The sequence below is a fragment of the Meles meles genome, chromosome 8, assembly GCF_922984935.1.
Source record: "Meles meles chromosome 8, mMelMel3.1 paternal haplotype, whole genome shotgun sequence".
NCBI classification, from domain to species: domain Eukaryota; kingdom Metazoa; phylum Chordata; class Mammalia; order Carnivora; family Mustelidae; genus Meles; species Meles meles.
This window is the reverse complement of record NC_060073.1, coordinates 5,377,470-5,399,753: the sequence shown is the minus strand read 5'-3', so window position 1 is coordinate 5,399,753 and position 22,284 is coordinate 5,377,470.

The window sequence follows — 22,284 nt, the reverse complement described above, 5'->3', positions numbered from 1 at the left end:
CTTGTTGGCCTCATCTTCCACATTCATCCAAACTCTGAGAACTCGCCCTTGCTTTTAAGTACCACAGCCCTGGCCTGAGCCACCATCTCCTCTCATTAGGACCATGTTCATGGTTTCCTATTTGGTGGTCCCATTCCAACTTGGCCCCCTGCCATCTACTTTCCACATTTGTCAAGGGTTAAGCCTCTAAAGCTAAAGTCAGATCTGAGCACTTTTCTCAAAACTTGGGAATGGCTTCCTGTTCGTGCACATCAAATCAGGAAGCCATCCCCTCTCCCATGACCTTGCCCCTCAGCTCAATCACAATGACTTCCTGGATGTTCCTTAAGCATATTGACACACTCTCCCACCTCAGGGCCTTTGCACTTACTATTGACTCCACTGGCAATGTTTTCCTGCAAAACCTGCCTCACTCCTCTTCAATCTCTGCTCATTAATTGTCTCATCACAGAGGAATTCCCTGACTTTTCTACCTAAAACAGCTCTCCCATCCTTCCTCTCTCCACCTTATCCGCTTATTCTGGCCAACATATGTTCTTATTCTTATTCTCTCTGTGACCAGAATATCAACTTCATGAGTCAAGAACTTGATCTGCTTTGGGATCTGCTATATCCCCAATAACTGATGCATAGTAGCTGCTCCATGGATTTGACACCAAAAGCAAAAATCAACAAGTGGGACTATGTCAACAAAAAGCTTCTGCTCAGAAAGGAAACCATCAACAAAATGAAAATGGAATGGAAGAAAATATACGTAACCCCTTACCACCAAAATGCATACAGAACTCACACAGCTCAATAGCAAAAATACAATATGATTAAAAAATGGGCAAAGAATCTGAATCAGCATTTTCCCAAAGAAGACACACAGATGACCAACAGGTACAGGGAAAGCCACTGGACATCACCCATCTTCAGGGAAATGCAAGTCAAAACCACAATGACATGTTACCTCACACCCGTTAGAATGGCCATTAGCAAAAAGACAAGAAATAACAAGTGTTGGCAAGGATGGGAGAAAAGGGAGCCCGCCACTCTACCCAGCCTCAGGGTCGTCAGTGCGGGTCTTCTCTGGATCCCACTTCTCTGGGTGGGTGGGTAGATCATCTTTTGCTACTCATAATAAGCCCCCTTTTAACCACAACCCAAGTTTGTGCTAATGAGGAGACATCTGGAAGCTGGAGGCAGCCCTGGGACTGGAGGGGTTGTAAGTTTCAGTCCCACCTCTGGACCCCTGGGAGAGGAGAGGACTGGAGATCGAGTTCAATCACCAATGGCCAATGATTTAATCAAACATCCTATGTAATGGAACCTCCACAAACATTCTAAACAATGGGATTCAGGAGCTTCCTGGTTGGTGAACACATCCAAGCAGTGGGAGGGGTGGTTCTCCTGGAGAGAGCCTGGAAGCCCCACATCCTTTCCATATCCTTTGCCCCATGCTTCTCTTCCATTTGGCTGTTCATCTGTATCCTTTATCATTATCTTCTATAATAAACCGGCAAACAAGGATTGCCTGAGTTCTATGAGCCTTTCTAGTGAACTGTTGAACTTGAACCCCTGATGTATAGCCAGTTGGTCAGAAGCAGGTGTGACTTATCCTATACCTGTGACCTATCACTGGCTTCTAAAGTGGGAACAATCTTGTGGGACCGAGCCCTTAGCCTGTAGAGTCTGTACTAAATCCAAGTGGCTAGTGTGAGAACCAAGTTGTAGGGCATCTAGTTGGTATCTAAAGAGTTGGAGAATTGTTATTTTTTTAAAGACTTATTTATTTGAGAGAGAGAGAGCGCATGAAGGGGGAGACAGAGGGAGAGGCAGACTCCTCTCTGAGCAAGGAGCCTAAGTGCAGGGCTCAATCCCAGGACCCCAGGACCATGACCTAAGCTGAAGGCAGATGCTTAACCGACTGAGCCACCCAGATGCCCCACCTTGTTTAATGTGAGGGAAAACCACATGTTTGGTGTCAGGAGTATTGTGAATATAAAGATAAACGGTTTTTCTCTTAGATGGTGATGAAAGAGAGCTCTCAGGAGACACAAGCAAAAGCATTTTGGAGTGAAGGGGCACAACGCTTACAGCCCGTTCTCAAATAATGTGTATATAGGAATATACATGTGTGAATGACAAAATCAGTGTGACAAAGATTGGTAAATCAAGGTGAAGGTATACCAACCATCCTTGCAACTTTCCACAGCTTTGAAATTTTTCCAAAATAAGAGTTTTACAAATAAAGCAATATGACCGCAACACAAAAGGGGAGGCAATCAGACTGTATACGTCTCCTGATTTAAGAAACAGTACCACCTATGAAACAATCTTGGAAAAAAAAAAAGTCGAGCCTGCATCTTGTGGAACTTCTAGATCCAACTCCCAATCTACAAGATCCCACGGGGACAGAGAAACATGTTACATTACACCACAGGGCTGTGATCAGCCAAATTCAGGCTTGGGTGATCCCTACAGGATAGACCGCCAACCTGTTTTTCAACACATAAGTTACAAAGAAAATAAGAGAGACGAATGGACACTCTAGACTAAAAGAAACCTAACACATGAGCCAATCACAGTGTATTAGCCTTATTTGGATACTAACTCAGGCTTTTTTTTTTTTTTTAAGGAAATTCATTTTTTTAAATTAATTAATTTATTTGAGAGAGAGAGAGAGAGAGCACAAGCAGGAGGAGTGGCAGGCAGAGGAAGAGGGAGAAGCAGATTCCCCACTGAGCAGGGAGCCCAATGTGGGACTCAATCCCAGGACCCCGAGATCATGACCTGAGCAGAAGGCTGATGCCTAACTGACTGAGCCACCCAAGCGCCCTGTTGAAGGAAATTCTTTAGGAAGTGACTGGCACTTTGAGGGTTGACCAAACATTTGATGGTACTATAGAACTATTCCTCTTGGGTGGGGGAGGGGAGTGGAAATTATACTATTATATTAATGAGAAACTCCTCATCCTTGAGATGATTCTTGCCTTCTGTGGGTAAAATGATGCGCCCTCTGGGATTTGCTTTAAAGGAGAGGGATGTGCATGGGAATGCAGACGAAGCAAGATCAGCCAGGAACTGAGGCAACGGGGTGAGGACGGCCTGGTTTTATGTTCAAAAGTCTCCACAATCAAGAGCTTTGGCAAAGCAACCCTCTCTGTTAGTGGCGGCGAGAGCTGCTAACACACCTGCCCAGCCCTGCAGCCCAATTCCCTCCCCTGGGGGTATGGGGTGCTGGAGACAGCCCTGGAAGGGGACCCCCAAGGTGCTCTGATAACAAAGACACCTGTGTCCAGGAGGACTGGGAAGACTTTGTTCCCGATCATTCTGTGAAACGTGAAGTGTGGACGAGGCACGCGAGCCGAAAGTGGCTGTGAACTAAGCCTGCTGTTGATGGTGGCCAAGACCCCCCACGGGCAGGTGTCCACCCAGCAGAGGGCACGCGCTGTTCTGAGCAGGATTCAAGACCCAGAACCTGACCCTGGGCAGTGGCGGAAGCCAGGCGGGATGTTTGGAGTTGGGGCTAGGCCCGGCTGAGCAGGGAAGGAACACTTAGCTCCGTATATTTGGAAATCTGTGGGCGGTGTTTATTTGCTGGGAAGTCTGGGTCCCTTCCCCTGGGGGTGCTCAAAGCCACAGCGGCCAAAGGACACGCCCTAGAGTTGGCTGGGGAGTGGGCGGCTGGGCTAGGGGTGAGACAGGGCAGGCTCCTGGCTGCGGATTAGCTGCTGACTCAAGGGGCTCAGAGGTGACCGTGGGGAGGGCCTGGGACAAGCCACCAATTTGCTGAGTGGACGCAGATAAGCGCCTTCTCTCTGGAACTTGGTTTCTACATTTAAGCAGTTCTGTCCACGGGCACCTGTCTGGCTCAGTCGAAGAGCACGCAACTCTTCATCTCAGGTTCCTGAGTTCGAGCCCCAGGTTGGCTGCAGAGATTATGAAAAATAAATAAACTTAAAAACATAAAAAACAGTATGTCCGTTATCGGACAGACCCAGTGAGGAATCCCGATTTTGCCACTTGCTGGCTCTGGTGTGGCTAATGGCCAGTGGGCTCCACTTTCTCTCTACAAAATGGAGACAATAAGGCAACCAACATTACAGGTTGTCCTCAGGGGTCCATGAGGCAAGTAAGGAAATTCTTAGTGTGGGGCCGGATGCTCTAAAGGCACTCGCTATATCAGATCTGCTGGTGTCACTCATGCTATGCCTTGGTGAAGGTCCTTCTAGCTCTGAAGAGACCAAACAGGTAAATCTTCCATATGAAAAGACACCATTTTAAAAAAGAAAAAAAAAAAAAAAGAGGACACTATAGACATAGCTAATACACAGGAAACAGGAATAAAGGAGTAACTTGACAGTGAAAAACCTGTCAAATACTGCCTCAATGAGGTCGACATCAATGACGATAAGCGATACGACAAACATGGCGCTTTACCTCTGTGGTCTTCCCCACAACGCGCCCGGATGCTACCTAATCAGGACGAAACGAACAGGTCCTAATTGAGAGACAGTCTACAAAATGCTAACCAGTTGCCCTTAAAACTGCCAAGGTCATTAAACACACACACACACAGGAGGAGCAGAGGGAGAGGGAGGGGGAAAACTCAAGCAGCTCCACACTGAGCGCAGAGCCTGATGCAGGGGTCAATCCCTCAACCCTGAGTTCAGGGCCTGAGCCGAAATCAAGAGTCAGACCCTTAACTGACTGAGCCACCCAGGGATCGTGCTTGAGGTTCTCTCCCTCCCTCTGCTCCTCCTCCTTCTCTCTCTCCCACTCTATTTCTCTCTCTCTAAGATAAATAAGTAAATCTTTTAAAAAGAAAAAAAGAGGAGCATAAGAAGGCAAAGGGACTAAAGGTAATGTGGCATCCTGGATGGATTCTGGGACAAAAGGATATGGCTTAGAAAGGAAGGAAATCTGAAAAAGGTTAGACTCTAGTTAATAATAATATGTAAATACTGGCTAATTAATTGTGACAGTTGTCCGATACTAATTCACACTAAGGTGTTAATAGAGAAACCTGGGTGTGACATACATGGGAATTCCCTGTTGGACCTTCGCAAATTCTCTGTAAGCCTAAAATGATTCTGGGTTAAAGAGTATCAAAAGAGGAGTACCTGGGGGCGGGGGGTGGGAGGTTGGGGGAACCAGGTGGTGGGTAATTGGGAGGGCACGTATTGCATGGAGCACTGGGTGTGGTGCAAAAACAATGAATACTGTTACACTGAAAAGAAATTTAAAAAAAAGAGGGGTACCTGGGTGGCTCAGTCGTTGACCGCCTGCCTTTGGCTCGGGTCGTGATCCTGGGGTCCTGGGATCGAGCCCCACATCTGGCTGCCTGCTCGGCAGGAAGACTGCTTCTCCCTTTCCCACCCACCCCTGCTTTTGTTCCCTCTCTCGCTGCGTCTCTCTCTGTCAAATAAATGGAATCTTAAAAAAAAAAAAGTATCAAAAGAGAGAGACACTTGGGTGGCTCAGTCGGTTAACCATCTGTCTTCCGCCCAGGTCATGATCCCACAGGCCTGGAATCAAGCCCTGCATTGGGCTCTCTGCTCAGCAGGAAGCCTGCTTGTCCCTCTCCCTCCACCCCTCCCCCTGCTTGTACCTTCGCACTTTCTCTCTCTGTCAAATAAATACATAAAATCTTAAAAAAAAAAAAAAAGAGTATCAAAAGAGAAAAAAGACAAGAGACAGTGGGGGGAAAATACGTAAACCTCTAAAGCAAGGGGAAAATCTGTGGCCAGAATACACAGGAGTTTCTATACACAGTAACCAGAGGGAATCCGAGTAAAACGGGAAGGAATCACCATCTTCTCACCTGATGGAAACCGGCGGTGACCAGGGCACAGGGATAGAGTCAGTGTTCGCAGGTGTGTAATCCCTGGTGTAACCTCTGGAGGAGGCGATTGGGCTGTAAATTTTAAAAATAAATGTGTTTGGGGGCGCCCGGGCGGCTCAGTGGGTTAAAGCCTCTGCCTTTGGCTCGGGTCATGATCTCAGGGTCCTGGGATCGAGCCCCATGTGGGGCTCTCTGCTCAACAGGGAGCTTGCTTCCCTTCCTCTCTCTCTGCCTGCCTCTCTGCCTGCTTGTGATCTCTGTCAAATAAATAAATAAAATCTTTTTAAAAAATAAAAAATAAATAAATGTGTTTGTTGCAGCGTTATTAGTAATAACCCAAACTAGAAACAGCCTTGGCCCATCGACGGGAGACTATAATGCTCCCATAAAATAAAATACCCTGCAAGAGAGTGAAAGCATGAGGTCAGCCTTTGGCACACACGGTGCCATGGTCACGATTAACCCCGTACCATGCATCGTGGGCTAGCCTCTCCCTCAGTGTAAATTTCACAACTCTCTGACTTCATCGCTATTGTTATTCCCATTCTGCAGATGAGAACACTGAGTCACAGAGACTGAGTGACTTTCCCAAGGTTGCACATGTAGTAAATAGCAAAGGGGGGATCTGAGCCCAGGCAAGGTGGCTCGAAACGGCAAAAAGAACAGAAAAAAAAGTGTACACATAAATCTGTGTGTTTATGAAAATGCATAAATAAACAGCTGATTAATGTGCTCTCCTTTAGCGGGTGTCCCACAGGACGAGCCAAGAAGGTCCTTGGCTTCACATAGGATAGAAATCAAATGTGAGCTGAGAGGAAGTGAGAGCAGAGTTTTTTGAAGACATGAAGAACTGCAGACAGAGACAGAGCATCTGGGAGGCTCAGAAAGGAAGTAAGCGTGACTCTCCGCTTGGCTTGGGGCCTGGGCTTTCTACTGAGGATTGTGGCCTGGTGCACGCATCTTCTCAGGCATCCAGGAGCAAGGACGGGTATATACGGGTCCCCTGTAAGTCACTTAGGTCCTGGAGCTAGGGTTCTCGACGAGTCAGTGGTCTTGGAAAATGCCCAGTCACTCCTTAGATGTTACCTGTTGTATGAAAAGACTCTAAAGAAATCATTAAACCCTTGACCTCTACGAGGAGGACACACATTATCTGTTCTATAATGCATGCAGGAGGCGGGAAGGTAGGGCGAGCTAGAACAGAAGCAGGAAAAGGAGCCCAAAAAAGCAATTTTTCATGGGGTCCGTTTAGTTTCCTTGTCTCAACTGCACTAGGTTTCAAAGTGACGTGAATTTTCTGCCTTGAGCTAAGGTCAAAAATAGAAGCCAAACTTTCTCCAAGACTATGAGATTTAAGTGTAAATGGAAAGTGCCCAATGCTAAGTTGGCAGTATTAGGATCTTGCTGCCACTGAGCAGAACCGTGGGCAAAGGGAGCTGAGCTTGACGGAGTTAGAGATTCTGGTTTTTCGTACCAAATTTCGTGTTGCAGATGCTAAATGACAGCCATTTGTTTGATGTTTGGTACATTGATAGAGCTTCTGTAACTTAAGAAAAAGTTTAAGGAGTATATTTCTTAAACACATGCATGAATGAAAAGCAAAAAGGACCAAGGGCCATGAGATTGTCTGGGGTCTTTGGCACTCTCGTTTTGCTGTTATTGTCCTTTTAAAATTTATTGAGAGAGAGAGAGCCGGTGCGGGAGGAGAGCGGGCAGGGCAGAGGGAGAGAAAGAGATAATCTCAAGCAGACTCCCCACTAAACTTGGAGTCTGGCATGGCATTCCCTCCCATGACCCTGAGATCATGACCTGAGCCAAAATCATGAGTCAGACACTTAACCAACTGAGCCACCCAGGCTCCCCAAGGCAGCTCTAATTTTTTAAAGCCAAATAATTAAGAACCCAATAGATTCTTCTCCCATTTGGCCTAGAAGTGGCCGGTTCCCTTTCTGTCCCTGTGGGTGGTCCTCTCGGCACAACTGGATCCGATCAGAAGGGGATCAAAGGTGACCGGACCAAGCCCCACCTTCAAAGAGCACCTTATCATTTCTCGGGCCCACTCTGCGCCAACCCCGTGCATCAGGGTGATGATGGTGATAGGAGTCGCTATCGTGGTGAAGAGACCAGTGGCCCAACAGGCACAAAACTGGCCACCGTGTGGGGTGTCCTGACTGGGTGGGGACCAGTCGAGCAGGTGAGGGAAGAATTCACCCAAGGCAGAACTAAAGAGATAAAAGTTTACTGAATTCGCTGCAAGGGAACAGGAGGCAGGACAGCAAAGCGGAGACGGCCACCGGTGGTGGGGACCGGCCACAGTTATAGGGTGGAGGGAGGGAGTACGGGGATGTATGGAATTTGCCCTTTTTTGGTAACTGTGTCTGGTCATCCACAGCATTGACCGGTTAGGGCCTATGGCTTAATACACCTGTTTGCATTCATCTCCGTGGTCACTGTGCGCCTTTGCCTTGTTTAAGTTTCCACTGCTCAAGCCTGTTGCCTAAAAGCGACCTCTACAACAGGGTTTGGTGGGAGCTCTAATGGGGTGAGGTAAGACACACAGGAGGGAACTCGGAGGCCAGTCATGGGAGCAGTGAGAGGTGGGCAGAAACAGCATGCAGGGCAAGGGTGGGTCCTAACAAGCCCGAAGATTACGAGTTTGGCAGGTGTGAAAAACACCAGTCAGACAGTCCCAACGTCCCTGAAGGGCGTGAGTGCTCTTTGCCCCGGAGGGCTGGGTCAGACAAAGGGGTAGACTGGATTGAACAGGGTGCTGCCCCGGGTGAAGCAGCCAAGGCAAGATGAACCATGACCGAGAGCGAAAACCAGAGGTCAACTCCACGGGACAGTGCCACCTGGTCGATCTAAAGGGGCAGGCGTGAGTCTGTGCAGGAGATGCAAGCCCAGGGGCCAGGCACCTAGAAGGCTGGTGTTAGGGACTGGAGTGGATCGTGTCCTCTCCAAATTCCTATGTTGAAGCCTTAATCCCCAGGGTGACTGCATTTCCAGACCGGCCTTTGGGGAAGTAATTAAGGTTAAATAAGGTTGTAAGGGTGGGGCCCTAATCAGTTAGGGCTGGTTTCCTTACAAGAGGAAAAGACCACACAGAGCATTTTGTCTGTCCACAGGGCGCTTGAAAGTAAGAGGCCGTGTGAGGACAAAGTGGAAAGTGGCCCTCTACAAGCCAGGAAGAGGGGGCTCCCCAGAAACGGACTTTGCCAGCACCTTGATCTTGGACTTCTGACCTCGGTAACTATGAGAAACTCAGTTACTGTTGTGTGAGCCTATAGTATTGTGTTATGGCAGCCCAAGCAGACTAGGATGGTCCGGGTGGAAAGAAGATCTCAAGGGGAGGCAAGGAGAGGAGAACCCGCTAATAATGTGCGGGACTTGATGCAAAATGTTAATGCAGACTTTTCTGAAAAATTACTGTGAATTGCAAGCCGGCAACAGCGGAGCATCAAACCATGCACAGGCTGTACACCCAGGAAGACAGGCCAGAAGACGGGTTAGGGTGGAAGCCTGGAACCAACACATGCACGGGTGAGGGGGTCTGTCCCAACCCCACGCTGGGGTCCTCGCGTGGGTTTGTGCGCAAAGACCCGCACACACGACCGACGCAGAAAGCAAGCAGAGAAGGCCGTCGGACTTCAAACTGCACTGCCCAGGAAGGACAGTCAACACACGCAGACAGAGATCAATTCTACGGGAAGTGTAAGCTGAGAAAGGAGCACGCAGGCGACCCGCACCCCTTTGCGGTGACGTCAACATCCCTTACTTGGCCCCTCCCCCCTCCAAGAGCAGGCCTGCGCAGCCCTGCCTGGACCACGTGACAGCACGCCTGGCCACACTGGATTGGAGCAGGGCCGATCACCTGACCCTCGCCGGCCAATCAGAGCTCTCTCAGGGAAGGTGGCCCAGGTTGGGATTCTAGACGCTGTTAACCGGGGAGCTTGGGGTGGCCTTTCTCCCCGGTGAGGGGTCTGCAGAGCTTGGGGGGACCGTTCTCCCCGGTGAGGGGGTCTGCAGACTTTGGGGGGAACTTTCTCCCCGGTGAGGGGGTCTGCAGAGCTTGGGGGGAACTTTCTCCCCCGTGAGGGGTCTGCAGAGTGGGAAGAAGGGGGCGGGGCCACAGAGGGAAGCCATTAGGGTTCATGGCGCTTCCACGTCCCTGATCCTTGTCGTTTGTGGACGTCTGGCTGCCTTGGCGGGGCGCCTCGAGATGCAGAACGTGTTTGAGACGTCCCCCTCTTGGGCTTCAGCGAGCTTGAGTGGGATTCTGTTCCTTGCCGGGGTGGGACAAGGCTTCCCGGAGGAGGGGGAGGAAGCCGGGTTTCCAGGGATGAGCAGGAAATAGGAAGCGGATGACACGGTGTGAGAGTGGGGTTCCTGGTGGGTGCTCTGCCGAGAGCTTCCTTCACACTCCCTCAGGTTTGCTATTTTTACCCAGCGCGCTCCCAGTTCCCAAGTGAGAGGCAATGATAAGAGGGAGTGGGAGAAGGCAGGATAGATTTATTAAAAGCCTGGGTATGAATCAAAGTGTTTCTCTTCGTTTCTGAGGAGGAACATTTCCTTTCTGATCCTGAAGAAGTCCCTCTTCCTTGGATTTTCTCCTGTGGGTCCTTTTAGTCATCTGTTCATTCATCAACTCATTCCTCCTCCTGTTTTTCCTCCTCCTCCTCACTGCTATTACTACTGCTACTACTCCGTAGTCACTTGTTCGAATCCCACCTCAGCTACCTGCTAGTGGGTTTGCCCTTGGCCACATTCCTTTCTTCCCCAACAAGCACCAAGCGGTCTGCTACGGGAACTTTCATGTTAGGAGCGTTGGGAGGCTTAAATGAGTCAAACTATATAAAAAACTGAGAACTGGGGTACCTGGGTGGCTCCCTTGGTAAGCGTCTGCCTTCAGCTCGGGTCACGAAGCAGGCTTCCCAATGAGCAGGGAGCCGCATGCAGGACTCTATCCCAGGACCCTAGGATCATGACCTGATCCAAAGGCAGACACTTAACCTACTGAGCCACCCAGGCGTCGCACTGATTTTTAAAATACTGACAAAGCGCTGAAGGACTGAGAGATGTCTGAGAAATGGTACCTGCTCTTCAGCTGGCCGGCATCCCGTAGAAACAGACACAGAAAGAAATACTACTGGAGCACTTGATTGGCTCAGATAGTTAAGCCTTGGACTCTTGATTTCAACTCAGATCATGATCTCAGGGTCATGACATGGAGCCCTGTATCGGGCTCCATGCTGGATGTGGAGACTGCTTAAGATTCTCTCCCTCTGCTCCCCGCCCCCCCCCCCACCCAAAAAGGAAGCAAGAAATAGTTTCAGGACAGACTTTATATGTTGTTACACTAAAAGGAAGGCCAAGTTTCTGTGGGAAAGGAGAATGACCTGTTGGAACAGTTCTGGAACAGTGCAGGAGAGGGTTTTGAAGGATGTGGAGGAGTTTTATACAGAGGGAAGCATATAAAAAATATTCCAGGCAAAAGGAATTGCACTGAGCAAAAGCCTGGAGACTAGAAAGGCTTGGTGTGTTTGGGGAATAGTTAGTAAGGTATCTTGCTGAAGCTTAAAATGTATGGCCCTAAAGGACAGGGAGGGCTAGACAAGAAGCTGAAGATACAGGTGAGAAAATACCACAAAAATATCTGCCCTGATTTCTGGCTTCCCAAGACATTAAGAGAAAATATTTTGCCACCTCCCAGGCTAGAAAAAGAAGCAGAGTCTTAAGAATTACCTGGGAGAAGAATCTTCAGTCATTCATTTCTCCCTTGGGGGAGTATCCAGGCCAACTCTTACCCAGGGGCCCTCGAGGTGGGGACGGTGTGGCATGATTTCTGGAGTTAGCCACCTTGCCCAAGTCCAGGTTCCATCCACTTCTGTTGTGCCGGGTCCCAGGGGGTGGGTAGGACAGATGAGAGCCAAGATGGGTGTCAGAGTCTAGACTGTAGGCATCATGATTTAGCTGGACTTGTGGAGTGCTAACCCCCCTTCCAACCCGAGATGCCCTAGATCCCTTCCTGGGCTCATGCCCTTCATCCTGCCAGGACTCTTCTGGCTCTGTGTTAGCTGCGTGCTCAGCACCCTGCTGCCGACATCACCTCCAAATGCTTTGCATGACTGCTCTGCCTCCTGCTGGTGCCTGTGAGGCCCTGACAGCCGTCCCTGGGCATTCTGGGGGAGGGCGGCCTCAGCTGTGACTCAGGCTCTGGGGAGAGGTCAGGAGGTGCTTTCCTGTGGTTCTTTTGCTTGATCTTTTTTTTTTTTTTTAAGATTTTATTTATTTATTTGACAGAGATCACAAGTAGGCAGAGAGGCAGGCAGAGAGAGAGGAGGAAGCAGGCTCCCTGCTGAGCAGAGAGCCAGATGCAGGGCTTGATCCCAGGACCCTGGGATCTTGACCTGAGCCGAAGGCAGAGGCTTAACCCACTGAGCCCCCCAGGCGCCCCTTTTGCTTTATCTTAACAGGGGCTGTTGGAAGCGGTGCCACACTTTTTTGGTCTTACCGCCAAATGTGCTGAGCCAAGGGAGTTTCAGGCCTGGGGAAGTAGGGAAACGATTTGGGACGCGGGATCATTTAAGACTTTCCCAAGGCCCCAGGTTCTCCTTCTCCTGAAGGCCTCATCCCATAACACATCACACGACATGTGTCCACATGCCACAATGAAGAGGACTGATTCTTAATCACACCATATTGAAGTGCAATTTACTAGTCGGCAAAATATTCCTGCATGATCAAATATTAACTTTGATTTTCTTTTCTCAGTTTGAAGGCAATCATTTCCCCAGTTTTTCGCGTTGTCGGTCCTTGCAAACTGGGTTGGAAGCACTGGGCTGTCTTTGAAGAGCCTCGCACAGAAGTCCCCCAACCCCTTGGCCCTCTGGTGGCCTCCTGCTCTAAACCCCACAGTGTCCCCTATCACAGTCCCACCCTTTGTGACGAACCTCCCATGAAATCAATGTTCTCCTTAGGTATGAGGGACTTGTCTCCCAGTCCAGCCAGGCACACAGCAGGTGCTTAATAAATGGGTCTTGACTCTCTTCCCAGGGCCTGGAGATGGAGAGAGCCTGAGCCTGCAGGACAGACCTGACCTCCTGTCCCACCCTTCCTGGTGGCTAACTCCCATCTCACCGCTCTTCACAGCAAGACTGTGAGATAGAAAGGATGAAGAGTGCCCATTGTACAGATGGGAAAACTGAGCTGCTTAGATGGGGTCCGTAGTGGCAAAAAAACCTGCTGCAAAAGGCAGAAGGAGCCCCAGCGGCTGGTTGCATCGCAGCCAGACTAAGACTCAGACATGAAGGCTCAGAGTCGGGTTGTGGTCAGGAGAAGGGTGCGGTGCCTGGGAGAGCACAGGCAGGGGTCAAGGGCAGGAGAAGTCAGGGGAAGGCCCAGGCCTGGGGAAGGAGGCCCCAGGGCTGGGTGGGTCAGCAGGCTGGAGCTTTGGAACTAAAGCCCAGGTCCCGGTGCTGGGTGTCAGAAACTCCGGATCTGCCCCTCCCCCACTTACCCCTCTCATCCCAGCAGAAAATGTTGCTCTCCGTGTGCATTTAAGGCCTTGAGATAAAGTCCAGATCACAGGGACCCACAAGGTCCTGCCTGGCGCCTCTCCACCTGCACAGCCCCGTCTTGCTCCATTCCCTTCTGCAAGTAAATTTCATTCTTTCGGCAAATACTTACTGGGCACCTCCTAGTAAATATCGTGCTGGACATGCTGGGTTGATCAGGTCAGCCCGCGTCCCTGCTTTCATGGAGCTTATGGCCCAGTTTCCTCTGCTTGGAATGACTTCTCCCACCCTTTTTGCCTAGCCCAATGCCTGGTCATCTTTCAGGTTTTAGGTTCCATACTCCTTTGTGCTCCCACCATGCCCTACACTCCCTCATCACATTGCTTGGTTACAAGTCAGCCTTCTCCGTCAGCCTGTGAGCTTCGAGAGGGTAGGGCCTATCTCATTCATGGGCCATAAGACCCGCCTTCATCTGAAAATGTACCTAAAATGCCAGCAGGTGAAGGGGGCAAAGGAGCCTTGAAATCAGCACCGGATCTGGTTTCCCCATTGGCCGCAAAGTGGTAACAAGAACCATCGTTCACAGAGCGATGAGACCAGGTTCTCACTGGCCTAAGGAGGCGGTTCCGGTTGCTTTGCAGTTTGGGCAAACTGAGGCACTGAGAAGGTGGGGAACTTACCCAAGCTCACGAAGTGACTCTGGTGCCCTTAACCACATGTGCTGCCTCTGAGGGTTGTGGAGAAGGTTCGAGGATGTCAATGCTTAGTGCAAAGTAGGCACGTGCTAGAAAGGGCCTGCAGTGGTTTTCCCCGAGGAGAGGGGACTCCTGGGGCAGGAGTTGAGGCTCTGAGGTCCAGGAGAGTCGGCCTTTCCTTTGGGAGGTAGAAGCAAGAATCTTCCCTGTTATTCCCGAGTTCTGGGCCTCGAGGGATGACACCCATGTCTTCACAGGTGATGGGCTGGAGAGTCTGGCGGGAAAGTGGGTGTGGGTGGCTTGAGGCAGAGTAATTCAAGGTAATCGAGTCACTGAGTGGGGATGGGAGAAGGGCCCACCAGGCAATGTGTGGGATGTCCCGGTGGAAAGAGACCCTTAGGGACCAGCTGGAACCAGCCATACCCAGTGCTGAGCTCTGTGCCCGGCACTCATGTTTCTGTTCTCCTTCGGTGGTGAGCTCGGTCCCTCTCTGGGATGCTTCCGACCTGGGGGACTCTGACCATGAGAAAGTTCTTGTTTATGCTGAGCTGACCCCTGCTTCCCAGCGTTCTTCTGACAGGTGGTGCTCAAGGCCCACTTGGATCTCACCTCCCTTTTCTCCCTACCGCGCTTCCGGGAGCCGAGCAAGCCATCCAGACCTTTCTGGTTTTCAGCCAAGACGCCTGCCTCTCTCCTCTTTGCCCCAACACTGACATTCAAGGCCTGCAGGCCCTGCGTCCATCCCCTTCACGCCCCGCCGCCTGCCAGCTCCTGGCCCACAGCTTCCCTCCCTGGGCCAAGGCCCCACCGGCCAGTTAGCAGGGTGCAGAGCACACCAGATGCTCCCGCTTTGGACCCTCCCCTGCGAGGTCCTCCCTTCTCTTCCCTGCGAGGTCCTCCCTTCTCTTCCCTGCGAGGTTCCAGGCTCCTGCCAAGTGTGGCCTTGGCTGAGAAGCGTCCTCTGACCTCTAGGTCAGGGCCTCTCCCGCAGACTCCCGGGGCACTCTGCTCCGGACTCCAGCACTCTCTGCTCTGTGCTCTGGCCTGTAGGGGTTCATGCCATCTGTATGAGGTTCCTGGGGCCGCTGTGACAAATGACCACAAGTATGACAGCTTAAAACCACAGAAGTTTATTTTCTCACAGTTCTGGAGGCCAGAAGTCTGAAATCAAGGTGCTGGCAGGGCTGGTTCCCTCTGGAGGCTTGAGGGAGCGTCTCTTCCAGGCCTCTCTCCCAGCTTCTGGTGGCAACCAACCACCCTTGGCTTGGGCTCCCGTGTCGTCTTCCCAGGGCCTCCTTCTCTCTGTATCTCTGTGTCTGTGATCTTCCTCTCTCTTCTCTTGGAAGGCCCCAGCCACTGGATTTAGGGCTCCCTCCCTTGAGGTCCCTCAAGACCTCATCTTGAGGTCCTTAATTATCTCAGCCAAGACTTGATTTCTTTTTTTTTTTTTTTAAGATTTTTTATTTATTTATCTGACAGGCAGAGATCACAAGTAGGCAGAGAGGCAGGCAGAGAAAGAGAGGAGGAAGCCGGCTCCCCTCGGAGCAGAGAGCCCGATGTGGGGTTGATCCCAGGACTCCGGGATCATGACCTGAGCCGAAGGCAGAGGCTTTAACCCACTGAGCCACCCAGGCGCCCCAAGACCTGATTTCTAAATAAGGTTATGTTCACAGGCACTGCAGCTTGAGACTCGGCCATATCTTTGGGGGGGGACCACAGTTCATCTGGTGACACCCCCCACCAGCCCAGGAGAATTCAGGGGTCAGGAACAGCGTCTCCTCCACCTCTCCATCGCCACAGAAAATGCTCGTTGGGAGAAGACTATTGGCTGATGCAGTGACCGAGAATCCAAAAAGTGTGCCCAGGGCAGATACCTGGGGAGGTGGGGGGGGCTGGGGGGTGAGCAGATGGAATGGGGGGGCCACGGACAGCATAGGTTAGCCTCCCTGCCTCTGCAGCACCGGCTTCTCTGGAGCGGGCTAGAGAAGGGGTCCCTGCCGGCCTGTCCTCTGCCTGGACACTGAGGTGGGGCCATGAGCGAGGCATGTCCCCAGGGGCCTTGTGGGTAGAACCCAGGCTGGAGAAAAAAGGCTGAGGGTTTGCCACAGGGGGAGGGGAGGGGTGGGTGGGTGCGGTGATCGAACACCTGTTTTCACTTGAATGGAGGCAGCAGCGACAAGGTTTGGCCTGAGGGTCTGAGGACACAGATGGGCTTAGGTGTCCCGTCCTGCCCTCCACAGGCACCCAAGCCCTGTGTGGGCTCCCTCCTCCTACATAGGTGTTTTCTGGCAGCTGGGAATGCCAAAGACAGGGGCGGGGGCAATACAAGGACATTCCCAGCCTGTGAACACGCGGGCCCTGAGAGCTGATGGGCGTGGGACGTGGGGAGGAGAGTCCCAGCCAGCCTCCGCCTCTGAGCCCCAGAGGCAGATGGACAGACACCCATCAGGGGAGAAGCGGCTGGCAGACAGGTCTCCCTGGGCACATCCTGGGCGGCTGGAAAGCGCCCCCCCCCCCCAACCTGGCCTTACATCAGGAACTGTAGACTCCACTCGAATTTCCTCTGCCCTAATGTCAGTGGCGGCCCCTGCCCCCAGCCACGGGCTCTGAGCTACCCATGAATGGGGCACACCGGGTGTCTTGTGGGTGCGGAGACCGAGAGTTGCCGGCTCGGGGGGTTACAACAGGGCAGGTAGAGGAGCCACTTCCCCACCGGGGCGTGGGGGAGGGAGGCTCACAGGGTCAGGCATGGTGGGTGCCCTTGGGCGATGGTACAACGGGATCCCCAACTGGGAGCAAAGGGAAGTTAAGCGGCTCCTTGGAGAGAGGGCGTTCAGGACTGGGGGCCTAGGCTCGGGGGCTCTATGTGGACGTGATTTCAGCTTCACTGGACTTGGGTTCTCCGTCAGCGACAAGAGTTAATTACAGTATCAACCTGCTGGGATTAACGAGATAATGAGTATAAAGAGGGTTGGAAACCTGTCTGACAGATCCCAGCTGTTGTGGCCGCCGCTACTGGAATCCCTTCATGTTTGGAGCTTTAGAATATTCCTCCCTGTATGTGACCAGAAAGAGCTATGAACACAGGAGGGTCCAGTCGCCGGGGGAGGCTGGACTGGATTTCACTGGGAAGCTGGGGAGCTCATGGTTGGAGAGAGAGAGCATCTCCACTAAGAGGGGCCATGAGGACGGGTTGTGGGAGAGCCCCAGCAGAATGCTCAGGCAGCTGGAGCCAGGTAGAGCCATCTGGGAAGCAGCAGGCAAGGGTAGGAGAAGACAGGAGGAAAGGGATTTTGCTGAGCATTTATGAATGCGCTTCTTTGGCATTTTCTGGAGAGGCTTCTGGAAAAATGTAAATAACTTTTCAGCCATTTCAGATGCCAGACTAGTGTTTCTTTAAATGTGTAAGACAGCGTCTCCAAGTAGCATATATTATCAAAAAAGAGCATCACGAAACCTCCCCAAGGCAAGCTCGTTCTGGAACTACGCTCTAGTTTATGAGCCTCACGGATGGCATCGCAGGAATGATAGCGATGCCCCCAAGAGAGACCCTAAATCTGTCTATTGCTCTTCCTGGTAAAACTCTGTTCCAAGCTCTCACCTCCTCTACCTGAATCCCGCGAGAGCTTCCGAACTCGTGCTCCTCCATCCCTCTTCCACAGAGTGCCCAGAAAAGAAGTCATGAAGACTTGACCTCAGTGGTGGTCCCTGCTCCTGTCACCCCAGATCTGCCACGGCGCATCTTGCCGATCCGTCTCTCCTCACCACCACCTAAAGCCACCGGGTCCTCGCCTGCACAACTCACCAAGCTCCCTGCTGCCTCAGGGCCTTGATACTGGCTGTTCCCTCTGCCTGGATGCCCCCGAGTCCTGGCATGGGAGGTGTAGCTCAAACGTCTCCTCCTCAGAAGCCTTCCTTGCCCGCCTAGCCCCTCTCTGTCATGTCACCCTGCTTTACTGTCTTCATTAGAGTTACCAAAGTCTGTAAGCATCTCATTTCCTTATCAGTTTGCTCGTTTATCTCCTGTCTTCACCACCAGAGCGTCAGCCCAGGGCCCCATCTGCCTCCTTCATGGTTATGTCTGCCTTGTGGGACAGGAAGACCTTTGACTGGCTCTGTCCTTCCTCCGTCCACGAAGGCGGCAAGTAGAGGGCAAGGCAGGGAGGCCAGGGCACAGGCCACACTCATCTGTCACTATGCTGAGCAACATGATCCCAGGGTGGCCAGGTATGGGAGCCATCAGAAATGAGGTTTCCGTCTTCCTGCTCCAAGGTCTCCAGCTGCAACCGATGAGGAAGGAGGTAGACAAGAAAGAGGCCAGGCCTGGGGTCCCAGCCACCCCGGAAAAGTACGTGTTGCAGGGAGAGAATCCTGGGGACTGATTCACACCCGAGCCAGCCCTCCTCCCAGACTCCTTCCCAGAGGGCATTGAGCCCCCGTCCTCCACCCCTCGTTCTGGCCTTCCTGAAGCTGCTACTCAAGACCCACCTGGGTGCTTAATTTCCTGATGCTGCTATGGCAAATGACCACAGAATCGGGGCCGAAATTTATTCTCTTCCACTTCTCGAGGTCAGGAATCTGAAGTGGGCCTTACAGGGCGAGAATCAAGACCTCAGCAGGGTCAGTTCCTTCTGGAAGCTTGAGGGGAGAATCCATTTCCTTGCTTTTCTCCTGGTGCTAGAGGCTGTCCTCGTTCCTTGGCCCCGCATCCCGTGGTCTTTTGTCACTCCTCTAGTCTCCAGCGTTGACCCTCCCGCCTCTACCATGAAGGCCCTTGTGATTACCCTGGGCTCACGGTGATAATCACGGACGCTGTCATCACAAGCCTCTTGACTTAATCAACACAAGCAACATGCGCTTCCCTTTTATGGTGTGAGGAACCACTCATGGCCTGGGGTTGAGGATGTGGACATGTTTGGAGGGTCATTATTCAGCTGCGACCTGGACACCCCAAAACACGGACCTCAATGGGTAGAACCTCAAGCCCCAGGGCTGGGGGGGAAGCTCTGGCTTCAAGGGAAATGGATCCCTTTGATTTGTTTCATAGAGTAAAGAAAGACAGGATTTGGGGCATAAAGTTTGCAAATCATCAGGATGGCTATGAGAGCCTTAGGACTAACCCTCCCAGTTCAGGGGCCCGGCCTCCCCCTGCTGTTCAGCACCCTCCCCTCCACCAACTCTGCCCTCTCCTCAGTTGCTTAGTCTGCACACCTCCCAACCCCCAACGTCCTGGCCACTGTCTGTGTTGGCACCCACCCCCAGACCCAGGGGCTGCTGGCGCCGAGGGGTCAAGGGGTCCCGGTCCAAGCACAGTGCTGCCTGAGCCCCACCACACCTCACCCAGCTCTGGGGGCTTGGGGTCCCTGCTGGTCTCCCCGGGTTCCCTTCTTCCCTCAGACCAGCCCCGTAGTTGGTCACAGCAAAGGTGAGATTGAGATTGAAGAGGCCAGAGAAGGAAGAGAGTGCGGCCAAGAGGGAACCGGGGGTGGGTAGCCTGGGAAATGGCGTGAGGTATGCCGGGCACCCTAAAGGGCTTTGCAAGGTGGGGTGGGGACAGAGAGTACCGCATACCCCACCCGCTGTTCACTCACGGCGCCACTCCCTTCCTGCTCTCTGAGCCTCAGTTTCCCCATCTGCCTTGGCGTATGACAGAGTGAATAAGAAAATAGGAGGCATGAATCCGGCCAGCCAGTTTGGGGGCTCTGGCAGGGAACCCAGCACCACTCTCCCAAGCCCTGGCTGGCTGATCTGTGCCCTTCGTTTGAGACCTGTTACCTCCGAGGGCCCAATGCCCCTGGGCATGAGCTCTGAGGACAGGCAGATGTGAACCTAAATTCCCATCATGGGTGAGCAGCTTCCCTTCTCCGAGCTCAGTGTCTTCATCTATACATTGGGGACGAACCTCACAGGGCTGGGGGGGCATCAAAGGAGCGTGTGCACGACATCCAGCAAGCCTTCAGCAAACGGGAGCAGCTGCCGCCAACTGCCCCTGCATTTGCTTTGAAATAATAACACAGAAGTGGAATTCATAGACTACTTGACATTGTGCAAGGTGTTTTCTTGGCTGGTACACCATGAAATCCTCCCAACAGCTGGTGATATCGGGGCAAATGATCCCAGTTTATGGCAGGGAGTGGGATAACTGAGACCGAGCCCAGAGAACTTTCCAGAACTCACAGGTAGAACTGGAAGGTTCTTCTGGGGGTGGTCTTGGCTTCTAGAGTGGGGTGGGAAGGAGTCTGAAGGGCTCTGATGTATTCCCATAAAGCCTCAGCTTCTGCTTTTTGCTTCTCCCGTAGAAGCCCACATCAGCGTTGCCCGTTTATGTGCTGATGGCCTTTATTGAGTACCTACTGTGTGCCAGGCACCGTCCCAGAGAGGCTATACGGATGAAGACAGGCAGAATTGTCAAAGTGGAGAATTAAAGCGGAGACTCTGGAGCCAGGCTGCCTGGGTTCAAACGCCGGCTTTGCTGCTTTCCAGCCGTGTGACCATGAGCAAGTTACATAACCTCTCTGAGCCCCAGCTGCCTCAATTGTAAAATCGGCCTAAGAATAGTATCTTCCCATGGGGCTGGGATGAGGACTCAATGCCTTAATATAATGTTAGAAGAGCGCTTGGCAAATAGTAAGTGTGCCGTGTGTTTGCGATTATTAGTCTAGCGGGGGATGCAGAAAATTAACTGTAAACACATAAATAAAATAATTGCGGATTATGGCTGGTGTTTTCAGGGAAATAAAGGACATGTTGTGGGGTGGAGAACTCCCTGTGGGGGAGTCAGGAGGGCCTCTCCGTGACTGCTTTGGGGCAATGTTTAGGGGATAAAGGAAGCAGCCTTGGCAAGAGCAGGAAAAGTGCTTACCAGGCAGAGGGACCAGCAAGTGAGACTCCCTGAAGTGGAAAATGGCTTGGCAGGTGTCAGGAATACCAGAAGGCCTGAGAGGTGGGAGATCAGTGGGTGAGGAGGAGGACAGCACGACAGGTCAGAGAGGCCAGCAAGGCCGTATGGACCAGAGAAAGAAGTCTGGCTTTTTTTTTTTCTAGGATGGTGGGCGGTCAAACGAGGTACTTCTGTTTTTGTGTGCAGAAGCGGGTGGTGTGTGCAGAAACTCACACAATCTAAACGGCCAATGCTGGGAAGTTACACAAAGTGAACACACCCAGGAGCCAACACTGAGCTCAAAGCCAGGACAGGAGCAGCACCCCAGACACCCCTTGGGGTCTCTTCCAGCCATGACCCCTGTGGTAAGCGCCATCCTGACTGCTCACAACAGAGTAGTTTTGCGTGTTTTTTTTTTTTTTAACTTTCTATAAATGGAATCATTCAGCCGTGTTTTTTGTGTCTGGCTTCTTTTGCTCGACATTATAAGTGCCATGCGGCATCACCTGCCAGTGAAACTCACCCACCTTGTTGCAGGGGGCCAAAGTTTTTCTTTCCCTCTGCTGTGCACCTGCCTCATGACTATGCCCCCAGGCAATTACACAGCGGGCTGTGGACAGGCACTCGCAGCCCCTGACCTCGGTGCACAGTGAGTGCTCCCGCTTTTCTGTTCAGGGAGGCGTTTTCCGCATGAAACCCTACAAGAGCTCCTTCCAAGCTCGCTCCAGTTCCTGCATCAGCCCCCAGAACCCGATGAGTCTCAACTTCTGCTTTTTGCTTCTCCCATAGAAGCCCACATCAGCGTTTCCCTTTTCTGTGCTGACGGTGTGTCTAACCCATCACTCCCTCCCAAACCAGGAACCCTGTCATTCCCTCAGGCTTTGATGTCCTAAGAAGATACTATTCTTAGGCTGATGATGTTCCAAGGAAAATGGGCTTAATCATTCCAAAGCTGCAGGTGGCTGTGAAGAGTCAGTTAAATGAGAAACAGCAGGGAAAGCCCACAGTCCCGCCCCAGGTCCTACCTCCGAGGGTCCTAATGGATGCCCCTCCTTCGTTTTCTTTCAGACCCAGAAAGCGAGCGGGAAAACGAGGGCGCCCCCTGTGGGTACCGGTGAAGCTGCATCCCTGATTCCTCAGGGTCCTGCTTTCTAGGCTAAGACCCCTCCCCACAAAGCCAGCACAGACCCAGCTGCTGCTTCTTCTTTTAAAGATTTTATTTATTTATTTATTTGACAGAGAGAGAGATCACAAGTAGGCAGAGAGGTAGGCAGGGGCGGGAAGCAGGCAACCCGCCGAGCAGAGAGCCCGATGTCGGACTTAATCCCAGGACCTGAGATCATGACCTGAGCTGAAGGCAGAGGC